This window comes from Pseudophryne corroboree, unplaced genomic scaffold (genome assembly GCF_028390025.1).
Source record: "Pseudophryne corroboree isolate aPseCor3 unplaced genomic scaffold, aPseCor3.hap2 scaffold_872, whole genome shotgun sequence".
NCBI classification, from domain to species: Eukaryota; Metazoa; Chordata; class Amphibia; order Anura; family Myobatrachidae; genus Pseudophryne; species Pseudophryne corroboree.
The window spans coordinates 106,230-132,368 of NW_026970451.1; the positions used below are offsets into that span (position 1 = coordinate 106,230).

Here is a 26,139-nt window from a genome sequence, read left to right on the forward strand (position 1 = left end):
CAACAACTAGTGCAAGCATTCCTGGGGGAAGGCCTGCAGCAGATTGATTTGCATATGGTAATGCCATCCAAGCAGTGGGTCAAAGTTGGCTTCAACCCTCGTCTGCATATCAAAAAAGAGAAAAGGGGCGTGCAGGGCATGGCGGCCTTTTGCGGCGCTTGGATGACCTCTAGTTCGCATTAAACACCTCCACCCTCCTTCGGTGTGGGGCTCATGTTGGCTATGCCCCAGCCCCTGAAGCATTCAAGCTGATTTCTTGCAGCAGCTGGGCACTGTAACAGCTCCAGAGCTGCTCTGTAAGGCAAGTAAAAGGGTGTGGGCCCTGCAGCACTACCTGTAGTTTGCATTGTGCATTGGAAGGCACAAAGTAAGCAGACGGGAGAAGTCAGGATAGTGCGCAAGGGCATAGAAGGGAGCGGCTCAAGAAAAGAGAAGTGGAAACAGACAGCAAACTATACTGGAGAGAGACCTGAGACAAAGAGATCTGAATTATACGAGAGCCGACCAGGGGAAACACAAATTATGCAGTCAAGTGTCCCACATTTGGGGAAATTGCAGGAGCAGCACACCCAGAGTGCAATGGGTGAGCCTTGCCCTGGGAGTAGCACCTTCATGATCATAGTATCTCACCTGGCAGGTAAGTAGGAGTTGGGCTAGAGCTGGGGAGGGTCGCTGCTCGGGCACCCCCCTGTCAAGTGAAGGAGATCCAACTGAGGCAGCACAAGGGAACTCTTGAAAGAGGAACAAGGCTAGAGGAAGATCTGAGACAAAGAAATCTGACTTTTACCAGAGCTGACCAGAGGAAAGCACAAACACAGTCCCCCACTACCACAAATAATGCAGTCGAGTTTCCCACATTTGGGGAAATCACAGGGGTCATCATACCCAGAATGCAATGAATGAACCTCACCCTGGGAGAACAATCTTCATGACCATGGTATCTCCTATGCAAAATAAGTATGATTTGGGATAGGGCTGGTGAGGGCCGCTGCTCAGGCACATCTCTGTCAAGTAAAGGAGATTCAACTGAGGCAGCACAAGGGAACTCTCATCTGGGGACAACAACTGCAGGGAGAACACATATTTTCAGATGAACATGGGAGGGCAGAAGGCTGCCTAATACTGAAGCACCCCCAAACAACAAACCAAATGCAACAACTAGTACAAGCATTCCTGGGGGAAGGCCTGCAGCAGATGGATTTGCATATGGTGATGTCATCCAAGCAGTGGGTCAAAGTTGGCTTCAACCCTCATCTGCATATGAAAAGAGAAAAGGGGCGTGCAGGGCATGGCGGCCTTTTGCGGCGCTTGGATGACCCCTAGTTCGCATTAAACACCTCCACCCTCATTCGGTGTGGGGCTCATGTTGGCTATGCCCCAGCCCCTGAAGCATTCAAGCTGATTTCTTGCAGCAGCTGGGCACTGTAACAGCTCCAGAGTTGCTCTGTAAGTCAAGTAAAAGGGTGTGGGCCCTGCAGCACTACCTGTAGTTCGCATTGTGCGTTGGAAGGCACAAAGTAAGCAGACGGGAGAAGTCAGGATAGTGCGCAAGGGCATAGAAGGGAGCGGCTCAAGAAAAGAGAAGTGGAAACAGACAGCAAACTAGGCTGGAGAGAGACCTGAGACAAAGAGATCTGAATTATATGAGAGCCGACCAGGGGAAACACAAATTATGCAGTCAAGTTTCCCACATTTGGGGAAATCAAAGGGGCAGCACACCCAGAGTGCAATGGGTGAGCCTTGCCCTGGGAGAAGCACCTACATGATCATAGTATCTCACCTGGCAGGTAAGTAGGAGTTGGGCTAGAGCTGGGGAGGGTCGCTGCTCGGGCACCCCCCTGTCAAGTGAAGGAGATCCAACTGAGGCAGCACAAGGGAACTCTCGAAAGAAGAACAAGGCTAGAGGAAGATCTGAGACAAAGAAATCTGACTTTTACCAGAGCTGACCAGAGGAAAGCACAAACACAGTCCCCCACTACCACAAATAATGCAGTCGAGTTTCCCACATTTGGGGAAATCACAGGGGTCATCATACCAAGAATGCAATGAATGAACCTCACCCTGGGAGAACAATCTTCATGACCATGATATCTCCTATGCAAAATAAGTATGATTTGGGATAGGGCTGGGGAGGGCCGCTGCTCAGGCACATCTCTGTCAAGTAAAGGCGATTCAACTGAGGCAGCACAAGGGAACTCTCATCTGGGGACAACAACTGCAGGGAGAACACATATTTTCAGATGAACATGGGAGTGCAGAAGGCTGCCTAATACTGAAGCACCCCCAAACAACAAACCAAATGCAACAACTAGTGCAAGCATTCCTGGGGGAAGGCCTGCAGCAGATGGATTTGCATATGGTGATGTCATCCAAGCAGTGGGTCAAAGTTGGCTTCAACCCTCGTCTGCATATGAAAAGAAAAAAGGGATGTGCAGGGCATGGCGGCCTTTTGCGGCGCTTGCATGACCCCTAATTCGCATTAAACACCTCCACCCTCCTTCGGTGTGGGGCTCATGTTGGCTATGCCCCAGCACCTGAAGCATTCAAGCTGATTTCTTGCAGCAGCTGGGCACTGTAACAGCTCCAGAGCTGCTCTGTAAGGCAACTAAAAGGGTGTGGGCCCTGCAGCACTACCTGTAGTTCGCATTGTGCGTTGGAAGGCACAAAGTAAGCAGACGGGAGAAGTCAGGATAGTGCGCAAGGGCATAGAAGGGAGCGGTTCAAGAAAAGAGAAGTGGAAACAGACAGCAAACTAGGCTGGAGAGAGACCTGAGACAAAGAGATCTGAATTATACGAGAGCCGACCAGAGGAAACACAAATTATGCCGTCAAGTATCCCACATTTGGGGAAATCGCAGGAGCAGCACACCCAGAGTGCAATGGGTGAGCCTTGCCCTGGGAGAAGCACCTTCCTGATCATAGTATCTCACCTGGCAGGTAAGTAGGAGTTGGGCTATAGCTGGGGAGGGTCGCTGCTCGGGCACCCCCCTGTCAAGTGAAGGAGATCCAACTGAGGCAGCACAAGGGAACTCTCGAAAGAAGAACAAGGCTAGAGGAAGATCTGAGACAAAGAAATCTGACTTTTACCAGAGCTGACCAGAGGAAAGCACAAACACAGTCCCCCTCTACCACAAATAATGCAGTCGAGTTTTCCACATTTGGGGAAATCACAGGGGTCATCATACCCAGAATGCAATGAATGAACCTCACCCTGGGAGAACAATCTTCATGACCATGATATCTCCTATGCAAAATAAGTATGATTTGGGATAGGGCTGGGGAGGGCCGCTGCTCAGGCACATCTCTGTCAAGTAAAGGCGATTCAACTGAGGCAGCACAAGGGAACTCTCATCTGGGGACAACAACTGCAGGGAGAACACATATTTTCAGATGAACATGGGAGGGCAGAAGGCTGCCTAATACTGAAGCACCCCCAAACAACAAACCAAATGCAACAACTAGTACAAGCATTCCTGGGGGAAGGCCTGCAGCAGATGGATTTGCATATGGTGATGTCATCCAAGCAGTGGGTCAAAGTTGGCTTCAACCCTCATCTGCATATGAAAAGATAAAAGGGATGTGCAGGGCATGGCGTCCTTTTGTGGCGCTTGGATGACCCTTAATTCGCATTAAACATCTCCACCCTCCTTCGGTGTGGGGCTCATGTTGACTATGCCCCAGCCCGTGAAGCATTCAAGATGATTTCTTGCAGCAGCTGGGCACTGTAACAGCTCCAGAGCTGTTCTGTAAAGCATGTAAAAGGGTGTAGGCCCTGCAGCACTACCTGTAGTATGCATTGTGCGTTGGAAGGCACAAAGTAAGCAGACGGGAGAGGTCAGGATAGTGCGCAAGGGCATAGAAGGGAGCGGCTCAAGAAAAGAGAAGTGGAAACAGACAGCAAACTAGGCTGGAGAAAGACCTGAGACAAAGAGATCTGAATTATACGAGAGCCGACCAGAGGAAACACAAATTATGCAGTCAAGTTTCCCACATTTGGGGAAATCGCAGGAGCAGCACACCCAGAGTGCAATGGGTGAGCCTTGCCCTGGGAGAAGCACCTTCCTGATCATAGTATCTCACCTGGCAGGTAAGTAGGAGTTGGGCTAGAGCTGGGGAGGGTCGCTGCTCGGGCACCCCCCTGTCAAGTGAAGGAGATCCAACTGAGGCAGCACAAGGGAACTCTCGAAAGAAGAACAAGGCTAGAGGAAGATCTGAGACAAAGAAATCTGACTTTTACCAGAGCTGACCAGAGGAAAGCACAAACACAGTCCCCCACTACCACAAATAATGCAGTCGAGTTTCCCACATTTGGGGAAATCACAGGGGTCAGCATACCCAGAATGCAATGAATGAACCTCACCCTGGGAGAACAATCTTCATGACCATGGTATCTCCTATGCAAAATAAGTATGATTTGGGATAGGGCTGGGGAGGGCCGCTGCTCAGGCACATCTCTGTCAAGTAAAGGAGATTCAACTGAGGCAGCACAAGGGAACTCTCATCTGGGGACAACAACTGCAGGGAGAACACATATTTTCAGATGAACATGGGAGGGCAGAAGGCTGCCTAATACTGAAGCACCCCCAAACAACAAACCAAATGCAACAACTAGTGCAAGCATTCCTGGGGGAAGGCCTGCAGCAGATTGATTTGCATATGGTAATGCCATCCAAGCAGTGGGTCAAAGTTGGCTTCAACCCTCGTCTGCATATGAAAAGAGAAAAGGGGCGTGCAGGGCATGGCGGCCTTTTGCGGCGCTTGGGTGACCCTTAGTTCGCATTAAACACCCCCACCCTCCTTCGGTGTGGGGCTCATGTTGGCAATGACCCAGCCCCTGAAGCATTCAAGCTGATTTCTTGCAGCAGCTGGGTACTGTAACAGCTCCAGAGCTGCTCTGTGAGGCAAGTAAAAGGGTGTGGGCCCTGCAGCACTACCTGTAGTTTGCATTGTGTGTTGGAAGGCACAAAGTAAACAGACGGGAGAAGTCAGGATAGTGCGCAAGGGCATAGAAGGGAGCGGCTCAAGAAAAGAGAAGTGGAAACAGACAGCAAACTAGGCTGGAGAGAGACCTGAGACAAAGAGATCTGAATTATACGAGAGACGACCAGGGGAAACACAAATTATGCAGTCAAGTTTCCCACATTTGGGGAAATCACAGGGGCAGCACACCCAGAGTGCAATGGGTGAGCCTTGCCCTGGGAGAAGCACCTACATGATCATAGTATCTCACCTGGCAGGTAAGTAGGAGTTGGGCTAGAGCTGGGGAGGGTCGCTGCTCGGGTACCCCCCTGTCAAGTGAAGGAGATCCAACTGAGGCAGCACAAGGGAACTCTCGAAAGAGGAACAAGGCTAGAGGAAGATCTGAGACAAAGAAATCTGATTTTTACCAGAGTTGACCAGAAGAAAGCACAAACACAGTCCCCCACTACCACAAATAATGCAGTCGAGTTTCCCACATTTGGGGAAATCACAGGGGTCAGCATACCCAGAATGCAATGAATGAACCTCACCCTGGGAGAACAATCTTCATGACCATGGTATCTCCTATGCAAAATAAGTATGATTTGGGATAGGGCTGGGGAGGGCCGCTGCTCAGGCACATCTCTGTCAAGTAAAGGAGATTCAACTGAGGCAGCACAAGGGAACTCTCATCTGGGGACAACAACTGCAGGGAGAACACATATTTTCAGATGAACATGGGAGGGCAGAAGGCTGCCTAATACTGAAGCACCCCCAAACAACAAACCAAATGCAACAACTAGTGCAAGCATTCCTGGGGGAAGGCCTGCAGCAGATGGATTTGCATATGGTGATGTCATCCAAGCAGTGGGTCAAAGTTGGCTTCAACCCTCGTCTGCATATGAAAAGAAAAAAGGGATGTGCAGGGCATGGTGTCCTTTTGTGGCGCTTGGATGACCCCTCCTTCGGTGTGGGGCTCATGTTGGCTATGCCCCAGCCCCTGAAGCATTCAAGATGATTTCTTGCAGCAGCTGGGCACTGTAACAGCTCCAGAGTTGCTCTGTAAAGCATGTAAAAGGGTGTGGGCCCTGCAGCACTACCTGTAGTATGCATTGTGCGTTGGAAGGCACAAAGTAAGCAGACGGGAGAGGTCAGGATAGTGCGCAACTGCATAGAAGGGAGCGGCTCAAGAAAAGAGAAGTGGAAACAGACAGCAAACTAGGCTGGAGAAAGATCTGAGACAAAGAGATCTGAATTATATGAGAGCCGACCAGAGGAAACACAAATTATGCAGTCAAGTGTCCCACATTTGGGGAAATCGCAGGAGCAGCACACCCAGAGTGCAATGGGTGAGCCTTGCCCTGGGAGAAGCACCTTCCTGATCATAGTATCTCACCTGGCAGGTAAATAGGAGTTGGGCTAGAGCTGGGGAGGGTCGCTGCTCGGGCACCACCCTGTCAAGTGAAGGAGATCCAACTGAGGCAGCACAAGGGAACTCTCGAAAGAAGAACAAGGCTAGAGGAAGATCTGAGACAAAGAAATCTGACTTTTACCAGAGCTGACCAGAGGAAAGCACAAACACAGTCCCCCACTACCACAAATAATGCAGTCGAGTTTCCCACATTTGGGGAAATCACAGGGGTCAGCATACCCAGAATGCAATGAATGAACCTCACCCTGGGAAAACAATCTTCATGACCATGGTATCTCCTATGCAAAATAAGTATGATTTGAGATAGGGCTGGGGAGGGCCGCTGCTCAGGCACATCTCTGTCAAGTAAAGGAGATTCAACTGAGGCAGCACAAGGGAACTCTCATCTGGGGACAACAACTGCAGGGAGAACACATATTTTCAGATGAACATGGGAGGGCAGAAGGCTGCCTAATACTGAAGCACCCCCAAACAACAAACCAAATGCAACAACTAGTGCAAGCATTCCTGGGGGAAGGCCTGCAGCAGATTGATTTGCATATGGTAATGCCATCCAAGCAGTGGGTCAAAGTTGGCTTCAACTCTCGTCTGCATATGAAAAGGGAAAAGGGGCGTGCAGGGCATGGCGGCCTTTTGCGGCGCTTGGATGACCCCTAGTTCGCATTAAACACCTCCACCCTCCTTCGGTGTGGGGCTCATGTTGGCTATGCCCCAGCCCCTGAAGCATTCAAGCTGATTTCTTGCAGCAGCTGGGCACTGTAACAGCCCCAGAGCTGCTCTGTAAGGCAAGTAAAAGGGTGTGGGCCCTGCAGTACTACCTGTAGTTTGCATTGTGCATTGGAAAGCACAAAGTAAGCAGACGGGAGAAGTCAGGATAGTGCGGAGGGCTGGGTCAGTTGATTGTGGGCGAGTTTGTAAGCCATTGGCGGTGGCAGCGGGTATCGGCTCAGAGGCAGTAGCGGGCATTGGCTAAGGGTCATGGGCAGGATTCGGCGGACATTATGGCTGTAGTGCCTCACTAGCCACTGACCTCACCGCACGCCACTGTGGGACAGATGTAACATGCAGAGAGAGGTAGATTTGGGAGGGGGAATGTCCTAGCATAACTGTTAATTGCAGTGTAATACTGTAATTCAGCTGTGCAGCATTTGTGGCTAAATGTCAAAGAAGCCAGTATTTACCCTGCATGCAAAACAATAAATGTATTTGAACATACCTCCCAACTATCCCAATTTTTGCAGGACAGTCACTTTTTTGGGGAATGTCCAGCTAACCCAAACACCCCCCCCCCCCCTTCCCATGGGGAAGGGGGGGGGATGGGGGGTGGAAGGCTCCCTGTAGCTTGTTGCTCTGCAAATATGCACATTGTGGGTAATTCAGACCTGATCGCTAGGGTGTGTTTTTTGCATCCCTGTAATCAGGTAGTTGTCGCCTACAGCGGAAGGGAAAATTTGCTGTGCAGGTGTGTGATCACATGTGCACAAGAGCTGCACAGCTCAGCACTTACTCAGCCATTGAGGTGACGTCACAAATCCTCCCACAAAACGCCGGGTCCCTCCAGTGTTTTTCCGGACACTCCCTAGACACATTCAGTTGCCACCCACACAAACACCCTCTTCTTGTCAATCTTCTTGTGATCTCCGGGCCGTCGCACTTACGCATTGTGGCGCATACGCATGTGCAATGCAAACCAGATTGCCCGCTGGGTGAAAATAAATTGAAGCGATCTGGTCTGAATAAGCCTCAATCTCTATTCACGGGAGACAGAGGGGCTGGGGCATGGCCAGCAGCTCACAGAGCACCTATAATGACAAAAATGGGAGACATGGCTCATGATCGCGATATACCTGCGAAGGTACGCCCTCTACTGATTGACAGGCAGAGGCATTCGTATTTTCTGCGGGGCACCCGGAGAAAATGTAGGCACATGCACAGGATGGACCCTGCGTATATGCCCCCATCCTCTTCATAGTTTTTGCGGTTGGAACGCGTATTACGATCCAAACTGAATTAGGCCCTATGTCTTATATACACGAGCAGTGTGAAAACATCAATCGATGGGGGTAATTCCAAGTTGATCGCAGCAGGAATTTTGTTAGCAGTTGGGCAAAACCATGTGTACTGCAGGGGAGGCAGATATAACATGTGCAGAAAGAGTTAGATTTGGGTGAGTTATTTTGTTTCTGTGCAGGGTAAGCCCCACACATTAATGCCCTTTGGAACATATTATGTCACTCACCACAATATCTGTGATACACTATGCCCTACAGTAAAGCTTCTAATTACTTTTACAAAAACTGCTCAATGCCAAGAGTTTCACGTGCTGGGTGTCATGCTCATTGCCAGGGGTTTCACTCTCTGGGTGTCATGCTCATTGCCAGGGGGAACGCAGTAGGGGGTGTTATATAGTAAGCACCACTATGGCATAGTATATAGCATTATATATATTGTGAGCACTGGTGATGTTGAGTGCAGTAGAGCTGCTGCTGGGTAATTACAATTTACTACAACCACCAATATATTCTGCTGCACTATATATATGCAAAGCTAATTCTGCTGGGTAATTACAATTGACTACAACCACCAATATATTCTGCTGCACTATATCTATATTTGCAAAGCTAATTCTGCTGGGTAATTACAATTGACTACAACCACCAATATATTCTGCTGCACTATATCTATATATGAAAAGCTAATTCTGCTGAGTAATTACAATTGACTACAACCACCAATATATTCTGCTGCACTATATCTATATATGCAAAGCTAATTCTGCTGGGTAATGCAAATTGAAACATTATTGCATAGTATGTGATTTTTAAGTACTTTTTTAAAGTTTTGAATGATATAGACCCAGTTTAATCTTTGTGGAATGCCTGGTTGTTGTTTTTAAGGTAATTTATTGCCTGGCATTTGAGGGGGTGGGGTGTGGTTACAGATTTCAATTATTGGTTTCACTTGTAATAGTCTTCTACTTAAGTCCAATGGTGTAGGCTGTGCAAAGCCGTTTGGCTGTGCATTTATTGATCCAAGCGTGCATTTTTATCAAAGCGTGATAAAATTGACACATAACAGCAGCGTTCAATCAGCGTTAATTTATCTTCAGCTGATATCGATTGTGAATTGACGTTTCTTCTCTTCTTGTCACCTACAGGTAATTACAATTGACTACAACCACCAATATATTCTGCTGCACTATATCTATATATGCAAAGCTAATTCTGCTGGGTAATGCAAATTGAAACATTATCGCATAGTATGTGATTTTTAAGTACTTTTTTAAAGTTTTGAATGATAGAGACCCAGTTTAATCTTTGTGGAATGCCTGGTTGTTGTTTTTAAGGTAATTTATTGCCTGGCATTTGAGGGGGTGGGGTGTGGTTACAGATTTCAATTATTGGTTTCACTTGTAATAGTCTTCTACTTAAGTCCAATGGTGTAGGCTGTGCAAAGCCATTTGGCTGTGCATTTATTGATCTAAGCGTGCATTTTTATCAAAGCGTGATAAAATTGACACATAACAGCAGTGTTCAATCAGCGTTCAATCAGCGTTCAATCGAAGTGAAAAAGAAGGAAAACAGAAGCACACCAATCTAACAAAACAAAGAAAACTGAAGAACTAATAACAAATGTGAGTCACTTACTCCTCAGATCACTCACCTCCTGATTGTTGCATCTGATTACATAGCACAGAACTACCTTACTTGGACATTTCATAAACCATCCATTTCACCTACAAATGCCTGTATCTGTATTATTGTAATTTTGTTTTTTAAGCACAGCTGCACCAATGCAATTTTACCTGCAAACACTTAAAACATCTAACATAATTACCATTGCTTCTTAAACCTCTCACAATCCTTTCATTTCTTACACTCCAAATACATTTCTGCACCCACTTTATCTACGCTTTTGACTCATTTCATACTAAATCTACACCCCTTGAGCCTACACTGCTTTTCTCACCTGCATTTCTGCAATTCTTCTGCTCGGATTGCCTTACAGTCTCCTCTCCTACTTCCACTACTTCAACCTATTTACCTACTTAACACTATGTCAAGGTTTTCTTATACTCCCCACATCACTCAGTGTCTACCTAATAATGTATCTTTATCCTTCCCCACTAGTCTCCTCCACCTCCTCCTCTCTCCCCTCCTCTGTCTCCCCTCCATCCCTCTGTTTCCTTCCCCCACCTTTCCTGTTACCCCACTTTCATTCACCTCTGCCCCATGGTCCTGCTACCCCACAACTCAGCCCTGCTCCCTCTCTCCCTTCCCTGTCACCTCCCCACACCCCCATCCACATCACACTGACCTCCCTCCCTGCCCACCTCCTGCAGTTTCCCCTCCTAGCTCAGGCACCCGTACCATCACTACTCTCTCATCATCCCTGCCCTCAAAGTTAATCCCACCTCATCGCTACAGCAACCCTGAAAATCTAATTCACATCTCTCCCACAAACTCATACCCCCTATCCTGTGCCCTCTGGAATGCCAGATCTGTTTGTAACAAACTGGTCCCCACTCATGACCTTTTCATTTCCAACTCCCTACACCTACTAGCCATTACTGAAACTTGGATTATGCCCTCTGACACTACTTCTGCTGCTGCTCTCTCTGCTGGGGGCCTTACATTCACACACACACCCCGACCTGGGGGTCGCCATGGGGGTGGTGTTGGGGTCCTTTTACCTTCTAGTTACTCCTACCAACTCATACCACCAGAACCATCCCTTATATTCTCTACATTTGAGGTCCACACCATATGCCTCTTCCAACCAGTCCATCTTAGAGTAGCTGTCATTTACCGGCCCCCTGGCACTGCTTCCAAATTCATCGACAACTTTGCTTCCTGGCTTCCTCACTTCCTCTCTTCTGACATTCCCACCATTATCCTAGGCGATTTCAACATCCCTATTGACATCCCCACACAATCCCCTGCCTCTAAACTCCTTAACCTCACCTCTTCACTTGGTCTCTCCCAGTGGACCTCCTCACCCTCCCATGTGAATGGGAGCTCACTGGATCTGGTCTTCACTCACCGCTGTGATATTTCTGATTTTTCCAACTCCCCATTTCCCCTCTCTGACCACCACCTGCTCCCCTTCAACCTATCTCTCTCGACTTCCCCATCTCTACCTCCTAAGGCTACCATCACTAAGCGTAACATTGAAGCTATTGACACCACATTCCTTTCCTCCCTGTTTGACTCACTTCTCTCTCCTATTCTCTCTCTCTCATGCCCTGAACAAGCCACTTCCACATACAATGCTTCCCTTACTTCTGCTCTTGACTCTGTTGCTCCACCAACCACTATTCACCCTTGCAAATTAACACCTCAACCCTGGCACACCAAATGCACCAGATATCTGCAAAAATGCTCATGTACTGCTGAGCGACACTGGAGGAAATCACGCTCTAAGGCAGACTTCCTCCATTTCAAACTTATGCTCTCATCCTTCAGTGCTGCCCTTTCTCTTGCTAAACAGTCATACTTCAAGAACCTCATCTCCTCCCAGTCTTCCAACCCCCGGCGCCTCTTTGCCACTCTCAACTCACTCCTCTGCCCACCTCCACCTCGTCTCCCTTCCTCACTCTCTGCTCTTGACTTTGCCACTTACTTCACATCCAAAATTGACTCCATACGTCAGGACATCACATCACACCAGACTATCAGTAACCAGCCTTCTCCCATCCCTTACCAACCCTCCCCATCCCTCGCACCAACTCTGTCATCTTTCTCCCATGCATCTGGAGAGGAAGTCATGGCCCTCATTCGTTCCTGTCCCCTCACCACCTCCCCACTTGACCCTATCCCCTCCCGCCTCCTTTGCCACCTCTCTTCTTCTGCTTGTTCCCATCTTTCCCACCTTCTCAATCTCTCCCTCTCATCAGGCACTGTCCCCTCTGCCTTCAAGCACGCTCTCATCTCTCCTATTCTTAAAAAACCTACCCTTGATCCAAACACTATCTCCAACTACCGACCCATCTCTCTCCTCCCTTTTGCCTCCAAACTCCTTGAGCGTATTGTCTACAACCGCCTTACTTCCTTTCTTTCCTCACACTCACTGCTTGACCCATTCCAGTCTGGCTTCCGTCCTCTCCACTCCACTGAAACTGCCCTTACAAAAGTATGCAATGACCTCCATGCTGCTAAATCTAAGGGACACTACTCTCTACTTATTCTACTTGATCTCTCTGCTGCTTTTGACACTGTGGACCATCCTCTCCTACTGCAAATCCTTCACTCCATTGTTTTGCGTAACACTGCCCTCTCTTGGTTGTCGTCCTACCTTTCTGACCGTTCATTCTCTGTCTCCTCTCATGACTCCACCTCCCCCTCACTTCCACTAACTGTAGGGGTACCCCAAGGTTCTGTCCTTGGTCCTCTTCTCTTCTCTCTCTATACGTCCTCACTAGGTAAGCTCATTAGTTCTTTTGGTTTCCAATATCATCTCTATGCTGATGACACTCAAATTTATCTTTCCTCTCCAGACCTCTCCCCTACTCTCCTCACTCGTATCTCCAACTGTCTCTCTGCTATCTCTTCCTGGATGTCCCAGCGCTTTCTTAAACTTAACATGTCTAAGACCGAGCTGATCATCTTCCCTCCCTCCCGCATAATCTCACCTCCTACAATCTCATTATCTATTGATGGCACTACTATCTCCTCTACCCCCCAAGCGCGCTGTCTTGGAGTAATCCTTGACTCCTCCCTCTCCTTCAAACCACACATTCAGCACCTCTCACAAACCTGCCGTTTTCATCTAAAAAATATTTCCAGGATCAGACCCTTTCTGACCCAGGATGCTACTAAGACTCTTATCCACTCACTGGTCATCTCCAGACTGGACTGCTGTAATCTCTTCCTGACTGGCATTCCTGACAAATACCTCTCTCCACTCCAATCTATCCTCAATGCTGCTGCCCGGCTCATTTTCCTCACCAAACGCACTACGTCCACCTCTCCTCTCTTACTAGTCCTTCACTGGCTCCCCTTCCCTTTCAGAATCCATTTCAAGCTTCTCACACTTGCTTACAAAGCCCTCACCCACTCCTCTCCCATCTACATCTCTGATCTTATCTCGCTTTACACTCCCACCCGTCCTCTTCGCTCTGCTAATGCACACCGACTCTCCTGCCTACGGATTACTTCCTCCCACTCCTACCTCCAAGATTTTTCACGTGCTGCACCACTTTTCTGGAATTCCCTACCTCTCCCCCTCAGACTCTCCACCTCTCTACAAAACTTCAAACGGGCTCTCAAGACCCACTTCTTCACCAAACCCAGCCAAATCTCATCCTAAACCTCTGTTCCATGCTCTCTATGTACCCCATCTGTCTCACCCCTGTCTGTCTACCCCTCCCTTTTAGAATGTAAGCTCTCACGAGCAGGGCCCTCTTCCCTCATGTGCTTACTCTTTTCTTACTTTAATAATCTTCAGCTGCACCAAATCCAGCAGTCTTCTGCCACCTGATACTTATTCCAGTGTCATCTGCTGATGTAGCTATGTTTATTTACCCTGTACTTGTCCTATATTGTCGTCAACTGTAAGTTGCTGTTTTCCTGTTTGATTATTTGTTTATGTACTCTGTAATTGGGCACTGCGGAACCCTTGTGGCGCCATATAAATAAAGGATAATAATAATAATAAATAATATAATATATAGCAGTACGGTACAGTAGGCCACTGCTCTACCTACCTCTGTGTCGTCAAGTATACTATCCATCCATACCTGTGGTGCATTTTAGAAAAAAACATGTCTCGGCAGAGCAATCTATAAATCCATCATTTTTCAGACAGCAACAGTGGGTATTGTAATAGTCACCCAATCCATCACTTTTATAGGGTTACATGCACCCACATGCTACAGCCTGTCTCAATAATTTTACTGTCACGCTGTGTGTGTTTGTGTTTTTATTTGGGTATTTTTTGTTGTTGTAGAACTACAGGTACCAGCAAGCCCGTTATTTCCCCGCCTGCTGGTACTTGAGGTTCTCCAAGTACCAGCAAGCGGGGGAGGCTTGCTGGGCCTTGTAGTTCCACAACGAAAAAACAATATTCTTTTTTTACACACATGGCTATCAGCCCGGCACCCACCACCCAGGGGTGCTGGGGACAGCCTCGGGCTTCACCCCTGGCCCTTGGGTGCCTCGAGGGGAGGAACCTCTTGATTTAAGGGGTCCCCACTCCTCCAGGGAACCCCGGCCAGGGGTGACTAGTTGGAGGGGTAATGCCAGGGCTGCAGGGACCTACATAAAAGTGTCCCCCGGCTGTGGCATTATCTCTCTGGCTAGTGGAGCCCGGTGCTGGTTTTAAAAATATGGGGGACCCCTACATCTATTGTCCCACGTATTTTTGGAACCTGGACCGGTCTAAGAGCCCGGTGCTGGTTGTCTAAATACGGGGAACCCCTGTCCAATTTTTCCCCCAGTATTTAAATAACCAGGACCGGCTCAAAGAGCCCGAGGCTGGTTATACTAAGGAGGGGGGACCTCACGCATTTTTTTTAACCCATTCAGACCCTTCTCCTTTAAGTTAATGGAAGCCCTGGACAACAAAATTGCATTCATGTCCTCCTCCCTCACCCTTCCCAGTCCCAAACACTCATTTTTTTTTTCTTTAAAAATTTATAATATATAACGAGAACAATGAGCAGGCAGGCAGCGGGCATTGGCGGCATCGGACTGAGATAGAAATTAGTGGTGGAGGGCTGGGTCAGTTGATTGTGGGCGAGTTTGTAAGCCATTGGCGGTGGCAGCGGGTATCGGCTCAGAGGCAGTAGCGGGCATTGGCTAAGGGTCATGGGCAGGATTCGGCGGACATTATGGCTGTAGTGCCTCACTAGCCACTGACCTCACCGCACGCCACTGTGGGACAGATGTAACATGCAGAGAGAGGTAGATTTGGGAGGGGGAATGTCCTAGCATAACTGTTAATTGCAGTGTAATACTGTAATTCAGCTGTGCAGCATTTGTGGCTAAATGTCAAAGAAGCCAGTATTTACCCTGCATGCAAAACAATAAATGTATTTGAACATACCTCCCAACTATCCCAATTTTTGCAGGACAGTCACTTTTTTGGGGAATGTCCAGCTAACCCAAACAACCCCCCCCCCCCCTTCCCATGGGAAAGGGGGGGGGGTGGAAGGCTCCCTGTAGCTTGTTGCTCTGCAAATATGCACATTGTGGGTAATTCAGACCTGATCGCTAGGGTGTGTTTTTTGCATCCCTGTAATCAGGTAGTTGTCGCCTACAGCGGAAGGGAAAATTTGCTGTGCAGGTGTGTGATCACATGTGCACAAGAGCTGCACAGCTCAGCACTTACTCAGCCATTGAGGTGACGTCACAAATCCTCCCACAAAACGCCGGGTCCCTCCAGTGTTTTTCCGGACACTCCCTAGAAACATTCAGTTGCCACCCACACAAACACCCTCTTCTTGTCAATCTTCTTGTGATCTCCGGACCGTCGCACTTACGCATTGTGGCGCATACGCATGTGCAGTGCAAACCAGATTGCCCGCTGGGTGAAAATAAATTGAAGCGATCTGGTCTGAATAAGCCTCAATCTCTATTCACGGGAGACAGAGGGGCTGGGGCATGGCCAGCAGCTCACAGAGCACCTATAATTACAAAAATGGGAGACATGGCTCATGATCGCGATATACCTGCGAAGGTACGCCCTCTACTGATTGACAGGCAGAGGCATTCGCATTTTCTGCGGGGCACCCGGAGAAAATGTAGGCACACGCACAGGATGGACCCTGCGTATATGCCCCCATCCTCTTCATAGTTTTTGCGGTTGGAACGCGTATTACGATCCAAACTGAATTAGGCCCTATGTCTTATATACACGAGCAGTGTGAAAACATCAATCGATGGGGGTAATTCCAAGTTGATCGCAGCAGGAATTTTGTTAGCAGTTGGGCAAAACCATGTGTACTGCAGGGGAGGCAGATATAACATGTGCAGAAAGAGTTAGATTTGGGTGAGTTATTTTGTTTCTGTGCAGGGTAAATACTAACTGCTTTATTTTTACACTGCAAATTAGATTGCAGATTGAACACACCACACCCAAATCTAACTCTCTCTGCACATGTTAAATCTGCCTTCCCTGCAGTGCACATAGGTGGTCATTCCGAGTTGTTCGCTCGGTAATTTTCTTCGCATCGCAGCGATTTTCCGCTTAATGCGCATGCGCAATGTTCACACTGCGACTGCGCCAAGTAAATTTGCTATGCAGTTAGGAATATTACTCACGGTTTTTTCATCGTTCTGGTGATCGTAATGTGATTGACAGGAAGTGGGTGTTTCTGGGCGGAAACAGGCCGTTTTAGGGGCGTGTGGGAAAAAATGCTACCGTTTCTGGGAAAAACGCGGGAGTGGCTCGAGAAACGGAGGAGTGTCTGGGCGAACGCTGGGTGTGTTTGTGACGTCAAACCAGGAACGACAAGCACTGAACTGATCGCACTGGCAGAGTAAGTCTCGAGCTACTCAGAAACTGCACAGAGATGTCTTATCGCAATATTGCAAATCTTTCGTTCGCAATTTTAAGATGCTAAGATTCACTCCCAGTAGGCGGCAGCTTAGCGTGTGCAATGCTGCTAAAAGCAGCTTGCGAGCGAACAACTCGGAATGAGGGCCATGGGGGTAATTCTGAGTTGATCGCAGCAGGATTTTTGTTAGCAGTTGGGCAAAACCATGTGCACTGCATTTACGAACAGATGATTTTTTATATAAATTTTAAAATGTTAGTAAATGTGTGTTTTTTTTTCAACCTGGAAGCCCAACATCGATTAAGATCGATCTTAAATAGACCCCTGGGTTTTAAGGATAACCATGGTTGAGTCCAATGGTTAATTCACATTGACCGAAGTTCTAATTAAGTCACCTGTGCTCAAGCATGATATCCTTAAAATCTGGATTGCAATGACAGCATTTTGGAACTATGCCTAAGGGTTTAATTTTTACATTTATCCACTGACAATAAATCTACCTACAATATCCCTGTAACTGTTATGATTACAGTATTTCACTAAATAATTTAATTTGCTGAACCTTCTGTAAAAAGAAATATTAAGCTGCTGTAATTCCCAGATGCAGCAAATTTGTTAGCTAGTGGGCAAAACCATGTGCATTGCAGGGTTGGGGGGGGGGGCAGATATAACATTTGCAGAGAGATTTAGGTGGGTTATATTGTTTGTGTGCAGGGTAAATACTAGAGATGAGCGCCGGAAATTTTTCGGGTTTTGTGTTTTGGTTTTGGGTTCGGTTCCGCGGCCGTGTTTTGGGTTCGACCGCGTTTTGGCAAAACCTCACCGAATTTTTTTTGTCGGATTCGGGTGTGTTTTGGATTCGGGTGTTTTTTTCAAAAAACCCTAAAAAACAGCTTAAATCATAGAATTTGGGGGTAATTTTGATCCCAAAGTATTATTAACCTCAAAAAACATAATTTACACTCATTTTCAGCCTATTCTGAACACATCACACCTCACAATATTATTTTTAGTCCTAAAATTTGCACCGAGGTCGCTGTGTGAGTAAGATAAGCGACCCTAGTGGCCGACACAAACACCGGGCCCATCTAGGAGTGGCACTGCAGTGTCACGCAGGATGTCCCTTCCAAAAAACCCTCCCCAAACAGCACATGACGCAAAGAAAAAAAGAGGCGCAATGAGGTAGCTGTGTGAGTAAGATTAGCGACCCTAGTGGCCGACACAAACACCGGGCCCATCTAGGAGTGGCACTGCAGTGTCACGCAGGATGTCCCTTCCAAAAAACCCTCCCCAAACAGCACATGACGCAAAGAAAAAAAGAGGCGCAATGAGGTAGCTGACTGTGTGAGAAAGATAAGCGACCCTAGTGGCCGACACAAACACCGGGCCCATCTAGGAGTGGCACTGCAGTGTCACGCAGGATGTCCCTTCCAAAAAACCCTCCCCAAACAGCACATGACGCAAAGAAAAAAAGAGGCGCAATGAGGTAGCTGACTGTGTGAGAAAGATAAGCGACCCTAGTGGCCGACACAAACACCGGGCCCATCTAGGAGTGGCACTGCAGTGTCACGCAGGATGTCCCTTCCAAAAAACCCTCCCCAAACAGCACATGACGCAAAGAAAAAAAGAGGCGCAATGAGGTAGCTGTGTGAGTAAGATTAGCGACCCTAGTGGCCGACACAAACACCGGGCCCATCTAGGAGTGGCACTGCAGTGTCACGCAGGATGTCCCTTCCAAAAAACCCTCCCCAATCAGCACATGATGCAAAGAAAAAGAAAAGAAAAAAGAGGTGCAAGATGGAATTATCCTTGGGCCCTCCCACCCACCCTTATGTTGTATAAACAAAACAGGACATGCACACTTTAACCAACCCATCATTTCAGTGACAGGGTCTGCCACACGACTGTGACTGATATGACGGGTTGGTTTGGACCCCCCCCAAAAAAGAAGCAATTAATCTCTCCTTGCACAAACTGGCTCTACAGAGGCAAGATGTCCACCTCATCTTCACCCTCCGATATATCACCGTGTACATCCCCCTCCTCACAGATTATCAATTCGTCCCCACTGGAATCCACCATCTCAGCTCCCTGTGTACTTTGTGGAGGCAATTGCTGCTGGTCAATGTCTCCGCGGAGGAATTGATTATAATTCATTTTAATGAACATCATCTTCTCCACATTTTCTGGATGTAACCTCGTACGCCGATTGCTGACAAGGTGAGCGGCGGCACTAAACACTCTTTCGGAGTACACACTTGTGGGAGGGCAACTTAGGTAGAATAAAGCCAGTTTGTGCAAGGGCCTCCAAATTGCCTCTTTTTCCTGCCAGTATAAGTACGGACTGTGTGACGTGCCTACTTGGATGCGGTCACTCATATAATCCTCCACCATTCTATCAATGTTGAGAGAATCATATGCAGTGACAGTAGACGACATGTCCGTAATCGTTGTCAGGTCCTTCAGTCCGGACCAGATGTCAGCATCAGCAGTCGCTCCAGACTGCCCTGCATCACCGCCAGCGGGTGGGCTCGGAATTCTGAGCCTTTTCCTCGCACCCCCAGTTGCGGGAGAATGTGAAGGAGGAGATGTTGACAGGTCGCGTTCCGCTTGACTTGACAATTTTGTCACCAGCAGGTCTTTCAACCCCAGCAGACCTGTGTCTGCCGGAAAGAGAGATCCAAGGTAGGCTTTAAATCTAGGATCGAGCACGGTGGCCAAAATGTAGTGCTCTGATTTCAACAGATTGACCACCCGTGAATCCTTGTTAAGCGAATTAAGGGCTGCATCCACAAGTCCCACATGCCTAGCGGAATCGCTCCGTGTTAGCTCCTTCTTCAATGCCTCCAGCTTCTTCTGCAAAAGCCTGATGAGGGGAATGACCTGACTCAGGCTGGCAGTGTCTGAACTGACTTCACGTGTGGCAAGTTCAAAGGGCATCAGAACCTTGCACAACGTTGAAATCATTCTCCACTGCACTTGAGACAGGTGCATTCCACCTACTATATCGTGCTCAATTGTATAGGCTTGAATGGCCTTTTGCTGCTCCTCCAACCTCTGAAGCATATAGAGGGTTGAATTCCACCTCGTTACCACTTCTTGCTTCAGATGATGGCAGGGCAGGTTCAGTAGTTTTTGGTGGTGCTCCAGTTTTCTGTACGTGGTGCCTGTACGCCGAAAGTGTCCCGCAATTCTTCTGGCCACCGACAGCATCTCTTGCACGCCCCTGTCGTTTTTTAAAAAATTCTGCACCACCAAATTCAAGGTATGTGCAAAACATGGGACGTGCTGGAATTGGCCCAGATTTAATGCACACACAATATTGCTGGCGTTGTCCGATGCCACAAATCCACAGGAGAGTCCAATTGGGGTAAGCCATTCCGCGATGATCTTCCTCAGTTGCCGTAAGAGGTTTTCAGCTGTGTGCGTATTCTGGAAAGCGGTGATACAAAGCGTAGCCTGCCTAGGAAAGAGTTGGCGTTTGCGAGATGCTGCTACTGGTGCCGCCGCTGCTGTTCTTGCGGCGGGAGTCCATACATCTACCCAGTGGGCTGTCACAGTCATATAGTCCTGACCCTGCCCTGCTCCACTTGTCCACATGTCCGTGGTTAAGTGGACATTGGGTACAGCTGCATTTTTTAGGACACTGGTGACTCTTTTTCTGAGGTCTGTGTACATTTTCGGTATCGCCTGCCTAGAGAAATGGAACCTAGATGGTATTTGGTACCGGGGACACAGTACCTCCAACAAGTCTCTAGTTGGCTCTGCAGTAATGATGGATACCGGAACCACGTTTCTCACCACCCAGGATGCCAAGGCCTCAGTTATCCGCTTTGCAGTAGGATGACTGCTGTGATATTTCATCTTCCTCGCAAAGGACTGTTGAACAGTCAATTGCTTACTGGAAGTAGTACAAGTGGGCTTACGACTTCCCCTCTGGGATGACCATCGACTCCCAGCGGCAACAACAGCAGCGCCAGCAGCAGTAGGCGTTACACGCAAGGATGCATCGGAGGAATCCCAGGCAGGAGAGGACTCGTCAGACTTGCCAGTGACATGGCCTGCAGGACTATTGGCATTCCTGGGGAAGGAGGAAATTGACACTGAGGGAGTTGGTGGGGTGGTTTGCGTGAGCTTGGTTACAAGAGGAAGGGATTTACTGGTCAGTGGACTGCTTCCGCTGTCACCCAAAGTTTTTGAACTTGTCACTGACTTATTATGAATGCGCTGCAGGTGACGTATAAGGGAGGATGTTCCGAGGTGGTTAACGTCCTTACCCCTACTTATTACAGCTTGACAAAGGGAACACACGGCTTGACACCTGTTGTCCGCATTTCTGGTGAAATACCTCCACACCGAAGAGCTGATTTTTTTGGTATTTTCACCTGGCATGTCAACGGCCATATTCCTCCCACGGACAACAGGTGTCTCCCCGGGTGCCTGACTTAAACAAACCACCTCACCATCAGAATCCTCCTGGTCAATTTCCTCCCCAGCGCCAGCAACACCCATATCCTCCTCATCCTGGTGTACTTCAACACTGACATCTTCAATCTGACTATCAGGAACTGGACTGCGGGTGCTCCTTCCAGCACTTGCAGGGGGCATGCAAATAGTGGAAGGCGCATGCTCTTCACGTCCAGTGTTGGGAAGGTCAGGCATCGCAAACGACACAATTGGACTCTCCTTGTGGATTTGGGATTTCAAAGAACGCACAGTTCTTTGCGGTGCTTTTGCCAGCTTGAGTCTTTTCAGTTTTCTAGCGAGAGGCTGAGTGCTTCCATCCTCATGTGAAGCTGAACCACTAGCCATGAACATAGGCCAGGGCCTCAGCCGTTCCTTGCCACTCCGTGTGGTAAATGGCATATTGGCAAGTTTACGCTTCTCCTCCGACAATTTTATTTTAGGTTTTGGAGTCCTTTTTTTTCTGATATTTGGTGTTTTGGATTTGACATGCTCTGTACTATGACATTGGGCATCGGCCTTGGCAGACGACGTTGCTGGCATTTCATCGTCTCGGCCATGACTAGTGGCAGCAGCTTCAGCACGAGGTGGAAGTGGATCTTGATCTTTCCCTAATTTTGGAACCTCAACTTTTTTGTTCTCCATATTTTATAGGCAGAACTAAAAGGCACCTCAGGTAAACAATGGAGATGGATGGATTGGATACTAGTATACAATTATGGACGGACTGCCACGGTTAGGTGGTATAAAAAAACCACGGTTAGGTGGTATATATTATAATAATAATACAATTATGGATGGACGGACTGCCTGCCGACTGCCGACACAGAGGTAGCCACAGCCGTGAACTACCGCACTGTACACTGGTAGATAAAGAGATAGTAGTATACTCGTAACAACTAGTATGACACTATGACGACGGTATAAAGAATGAAAAAAAAACCACGGTTAGGTGGTATATATTATAATAATAATACAATTATGGATGGACGGACTGCCTGCCGACTGCCGACACAGAGGTAGCCACAGCCGTGAACTACCGCACTGTACACTGGTTGATAAAGAGATAGTAGTATACTCGTAACAACTAGTATGACACTATGACGACGGTATAAAGAATGAAAAAAAAACCACGGTTAGGTGGTATATATTATAATAATAATACAATTATGGATGGACGGACTGCCTGCCGACTGCCGACACAGAGGTAGCCACAGCCGTGAACTACCGCACTGTACACTGGTTGATAAAGAGATAGTAGTATACTCGTAACAACTAGTATGACACTATGACGACGGTATAAAGAATGAAAAAAAAACCACGGTTAGGTGGTATATATTATAATAATAATACAATTATGGATGGACGGACTGCCTGCCGACTGCCGACACAGAGGTAGCCACAGCCGTGAACTACCGCACTGTACACTGGTTGATAAAGAGATAGTAGTATACTCGTAACAACTAGTATGACACTATGACGACGGTATAAAGAATGAAAAAAAAACCACGGTTAGGTGGTATATATTATAATAATAATACAATTATGGATGGACGGACTGCCTGCCGACTGCCGACACAGAGGTAGCCACAGCCGTGAACTACCGCACTGTACACTGGTTGATAAAGAGATAGTAGTATACTCGTAACAACTAGTATGACACTATGACGACGGTATAAAGAATGAAAAAAAAACCACGGTTAGGTGGTATATATTATAATAATAATACAATTATGGATGGACGGACTGCCTGCCGACTGCCGACACAGAGGTAGCCACAGCCGTGAACTACCGCACTGTACACTGGTTGATAAAGAGATAGTAGTATACTCGTAACAACTAGTATGACACTATGACGACGGTATAAAGAATGAAAAAAAAACCACGGTTAGGTGGTATATATTATAATAATAATACAATTATGGATGGACGGACTGCCTGCCGACTGCCGACACAGAGGTAGCCACAGCCGTGAACTACCGCACTGTACACTGGTTGATAAAGAGATAGTAGTATACTCGTAACAACTAGTATGACACTATGACGGTATAAAGAATGAAAAAAAAACCACGGTTAGGTGGTATATATTATAATAATAATACAATTATGGATGGACGGACTGCCTGCCGACTGCCGACACAGAGGTAGCCACAGCCGTGAACTACCGCACTGTACACTGGTTGATAAAGAGATAGTAGTATACTCGTAACAACTAGTATGACACTATGACGACGGTATAAAGAAAGAAAAAAAAATACCACGGTTAGGTGGTATATATTGTAATACAATTATGGATGGACGGACTGCCTGCCGAGTTCCGACTGCCGACACAGAGGTAGCCACAGCCGTGAACTACCGCACTGTACTGTGTCTGCTGCTAATATAGACTGGTTGATAAAGAGATAGTATACAATACATACAACAATATACTACTATACTGGTGGTCAGGCACTGGTCACCACTAGTCACACTGGCAGTGGCACTCCTGCAGCAAAAGTGTGCACTGTTTAATTTTAAATTAATATAATATTATGTACTCCTGGGGGCTCCTGCTATAACAACCTGCAGTGCTCCCCAGTCTCCCCCACAATTATTATAAGCTTTGCCTTTTATACATTGATGTGCAGCACACTGGGCTGAGCTGAGTGCACACAGACTGAGTCACACTGTGTGACTGGCTGCTGCTGTGTATCGTTTTTTTTCAGGCAGAGAACGGATATAGCAGAGAACGGATATATTATATTAAAATAAATAAAAGTTAACTAACAACAACTGCACTGGTCACTGTGGTAAACTCTGTCTGACTCTGCACAATCTCTCTCTCTCTTCTAATCTAATTTCTAATGGAGAGGACGCCAGCCACGTCCTCTCCCTATCAATCTCAATGCACGTGTGAAAATGGCGGCGACGCGCGGCTCCTTATATAGAATCCGAGTCTCGCGAGAATCCGACAGCGTCATGATGACGTTCGGGCGCGCTCGGGTTAACCGAGCAAGGCGGGAGGATCCGAGTCTGCTCGGACCCGTGAAAAAAACATGAAGTTCGTGCGGGTTCGGTTTCAGAGAAACCGAACCCGCTCATCTCTAGTAAATACTGGCTGTTTTGTTTTTACACTGCAATTTAGATTTCAGTTTGAACACACCGCACCAAAATCTAACTCTCTCTGCACATATTATACACCCCCCCCCCCCCCTGCAGTGTACATGGTTTTAGCTAATAAATTTGCTGCTGTGATCAGATCTGAGTTAAGCCCTATGTATTTGGCACTGGCAAAGGGTTAGAGGCCTTGCTGTAGAGCTCACACCTTTCTTATCATGCATTGTAATATTTCCTATGTCCTGATGTTGTGCTCTCTGCTCCATCCAAGTAAACAGCAATGTAGCATGGCTATTAAAGAGCGTGAAGATTGCAGATTTCCTGGGATTAATGCTAAGGAATGCTATTCCAGAGGCTGCTGCTTTAATTCAAGTGTCACTGGGGTTAAATGGTGTTTTTACCTTAAAAACACAGGTAGAGTATATAGTACAGTGGTAAAGTGGGAGCATGTAGTGCTATTGATTACAGATTTGATGGAGCTTAAACATGGATAAGGTCCATGGCTCTAAGAGTTTATCTTGTGTATCCTTTATTCTTAGTCATGGTCAGATAAGATTAGAAAATACCATTTAAGTGGAAATTTCCTGTTAGCTGTTTTTCAGTTTGCTCAACTGTCTGATTAACTTGTCCTAAAAAAAGGACCAAAGGAGCTAAATTGCCCTGTGATCTAGCTAAATTGCCCCAGTTAAAAAAAAAAAAAACTAAGCTGCTGTAATTCCTGGATGTTTCCTTACTGCATCAACAGGAAGTGACAAGAAACAATGTAATGTGGAACCGTACAGCAGAAGGGATTGCGGCTACCCCACAATAAGTGCAGCGGAATGTAAGAAGAGGAATTGTTGCTTTGACTGCAGCATTCCCGGGGTTAACTGGTGTTTCTTCAAGTCACAAGGTATGGAGCTGCTGTATAGTTACTCGCAAGTCAGTAGTTGTATGATGCTCACACCTGGAAAACTGGATACACACAGAATGCCCTACACAGGGGGTGAAATGAGCGCCCCCCCCCCCCCCACCTCCCGTACGCTCAGCACACATCACGCTGTGCTGAGCGGGGGCAGAGATGTGTGCTGAGCAGTTCGCTCAGCACACATCTCTCCCCAAAATCGGGCCGTGAATACGGACCTTTAAACTGGATCCACACTTAGATTATCTGTCCAATTAAATTTTTTCTAGTTGAAACAAAATTATGCTAATATGTGGCAGCAAATGACAATTGACCATTTGCTCACAAACACTGGAAAACATCCAAAAATGGTCATTTAGATAAATTGGTTAAATCCATTTCATTTAGCTAATTTATCCAAACTACCTTTATTGTATCTTTGTGGGTGAATGATGTGTGGGTCAGTGTTGAGGGTGGTGGAGGAGATGGGTATTAGGCACAGCAGGGTGTGGACAGTCAAATAGTGTGCTTAGAGGTTCAGAGTCATTGTATGAGACTCTGGCAACAGTGACTTGATGAGTCTGGTGTCCATAGGGTGGGACGCATTAACCTTTTTATGCTATTGAAATAGTTCTCCTCCTGACCGACGCAGTTCCTTGCTCCGAGGTTGGTGTATTGTCCTGTTGCAGCGCCTCTCCACTGTGGTCACAGTGAGCTGTGTGGTGTTGCTGGCGCATGCCAATCTCCCCCCAACCTCCCTCTTGCATTTCAGACCTACGTACGCATGATGGGATCTTGTATGATATG

General features: G+C 47.4%; 11 non-coding genes and 1 pseudogene across 11 annotated transcripts; all 12 read right to left on the reverse strand.

Moving 5' to 3' along the window:
- Positions 1 to 482: 482 nt before the first annotated feature.
- Positions 483 to 645, reverse strand: LOC135043551 (U1 spliceosomal RNA). The gene has a single exon (XR_010236391.1). It is a non-coding gene; the product is annotated as a U1 spliceosomal RNA (small nuclear RNA).
- A 152-nt stretch (positions 646 to 797) lies between these two features.
- LOC135043543 (U1 spliceosomal RNA) lies at positions 798 to 961 on the reverse strand. The gene has a single exon (XR_010236383.1). It is a non-coding gene; the product is annotated as a U1 spliceosomal RNA (small nuclear RNA).
- Positions 962 to 1,653: 692 nt separating this feature from the next.
- Positions 1,654 to 1,795, reverse strand: LOC135043560 (U1 spliceosomal RNA; annotated as a pseudogene).
- Positions 1,796 to 1,947: 152 nt separating this feature from the next.
- LOC135043546 (U1 spliceosomal RNA) lies at positions 1,948 to 2,111 on the reverse strand. Its single transcript, XR_010236386.1, has one exon. It is a non-coding gene; the product is annotated as a U1 spliceosomal RNA (small nuclear RNA).
- A 671-nt stretch (positions 2,112 to 2,782) lies between these two features.
- Positions 2,783 to 2,945, reverse strand: LOC135043553 (U1 spliceosomal RNA). Its single transcript, XR_010236393.1, has one exon. It is a non-coding gene; the product is annotated as a U1 spliceosomal RNA (small nuclear RNA).
- A 152-nt stretch (positions 2,946 to 3,097) lies between these two features.
- Positions 3,098 to 3,261, reverse strand: LOC135043545 (U1 spliceosomal RNA). Its single transcript, XR_010236385.1, has one exon. It is a non-coding gene; the product is annotated as a U1 spliceosomal RNA (small nuclear RNA).
- A 671-nt stretch (positions 3,262 to 3,932) lies between these two features.
- On the reverse strand, positions 3,933 to 4,095 carry LOC135043548 (U1 spliceosomal RNA). The gene has a single exon (XR_010236388.1). It is a non-coding gene; the product is annotated as a U1 spliceosomal RNA (small nuclear RNA).
- Positions 4,096 to 4,247: 152 nt separating this feature from the next.
- On the reverse strand, positions 4,248 to 4,411 carry LOC135043536 (U1 spliceosomal RNA). The gene has a single exon (XR_010236376.1). It is a non-coding gene; the product is annotated as a U1 spliceosomal RNA (small nuclear RNA).
- A 671-nt stretch (positions 4,412 to 5,082) lies between these two features.
- On the reverse strand, positions 5,083 to 5,245 carry LOC135043558 (U1 spliceosomal RNA). Its single transcript, XR_010236398.1, has one exon. It is a non-coding gene; the product is annotated as a U1 spliceosomal RNA (small nuclear RNA).
- Positions 5,246 to 5,397: 152 nt separating this feature from the next.
- On the reverse strand, positions 5,398 to 5,561 carry LOC135043540 (U1 spliceosomal RNA). The gene has a single exon (XR_010236380.1). It is a non-coding gene; the product is annotated as a U1 spliceosomal RNA (small nuclear RNA).
- Positions 5,562 to 6,207: 646 nt separating this feature from the next.
- Positions 6,208 to 6,370, reverse strand: LOC135043555 (U1 spliceosomal RNA). The gene has a single exon (XR_010236395.1). It is a non-coding gene; the product is annotated as a U1 spliceosomal RNA (small nuclear RNA).
- A 152-nt stretch (positions 6,371 to 6,522) lies between these two features.
- Positions 6,523 to 6,686, reverse strand: LOC135043539 (U1 spliceosomal RNA). Its single transcript, XR_010236379.1, has one exon. It is a non-coding gene; the product is annotated as a U1 spliceosomal RNA (small nuclear RNA).
- Between the last annotated feature and the right edge of the window lie 19,453 nt (positions 6,687 to 26,139).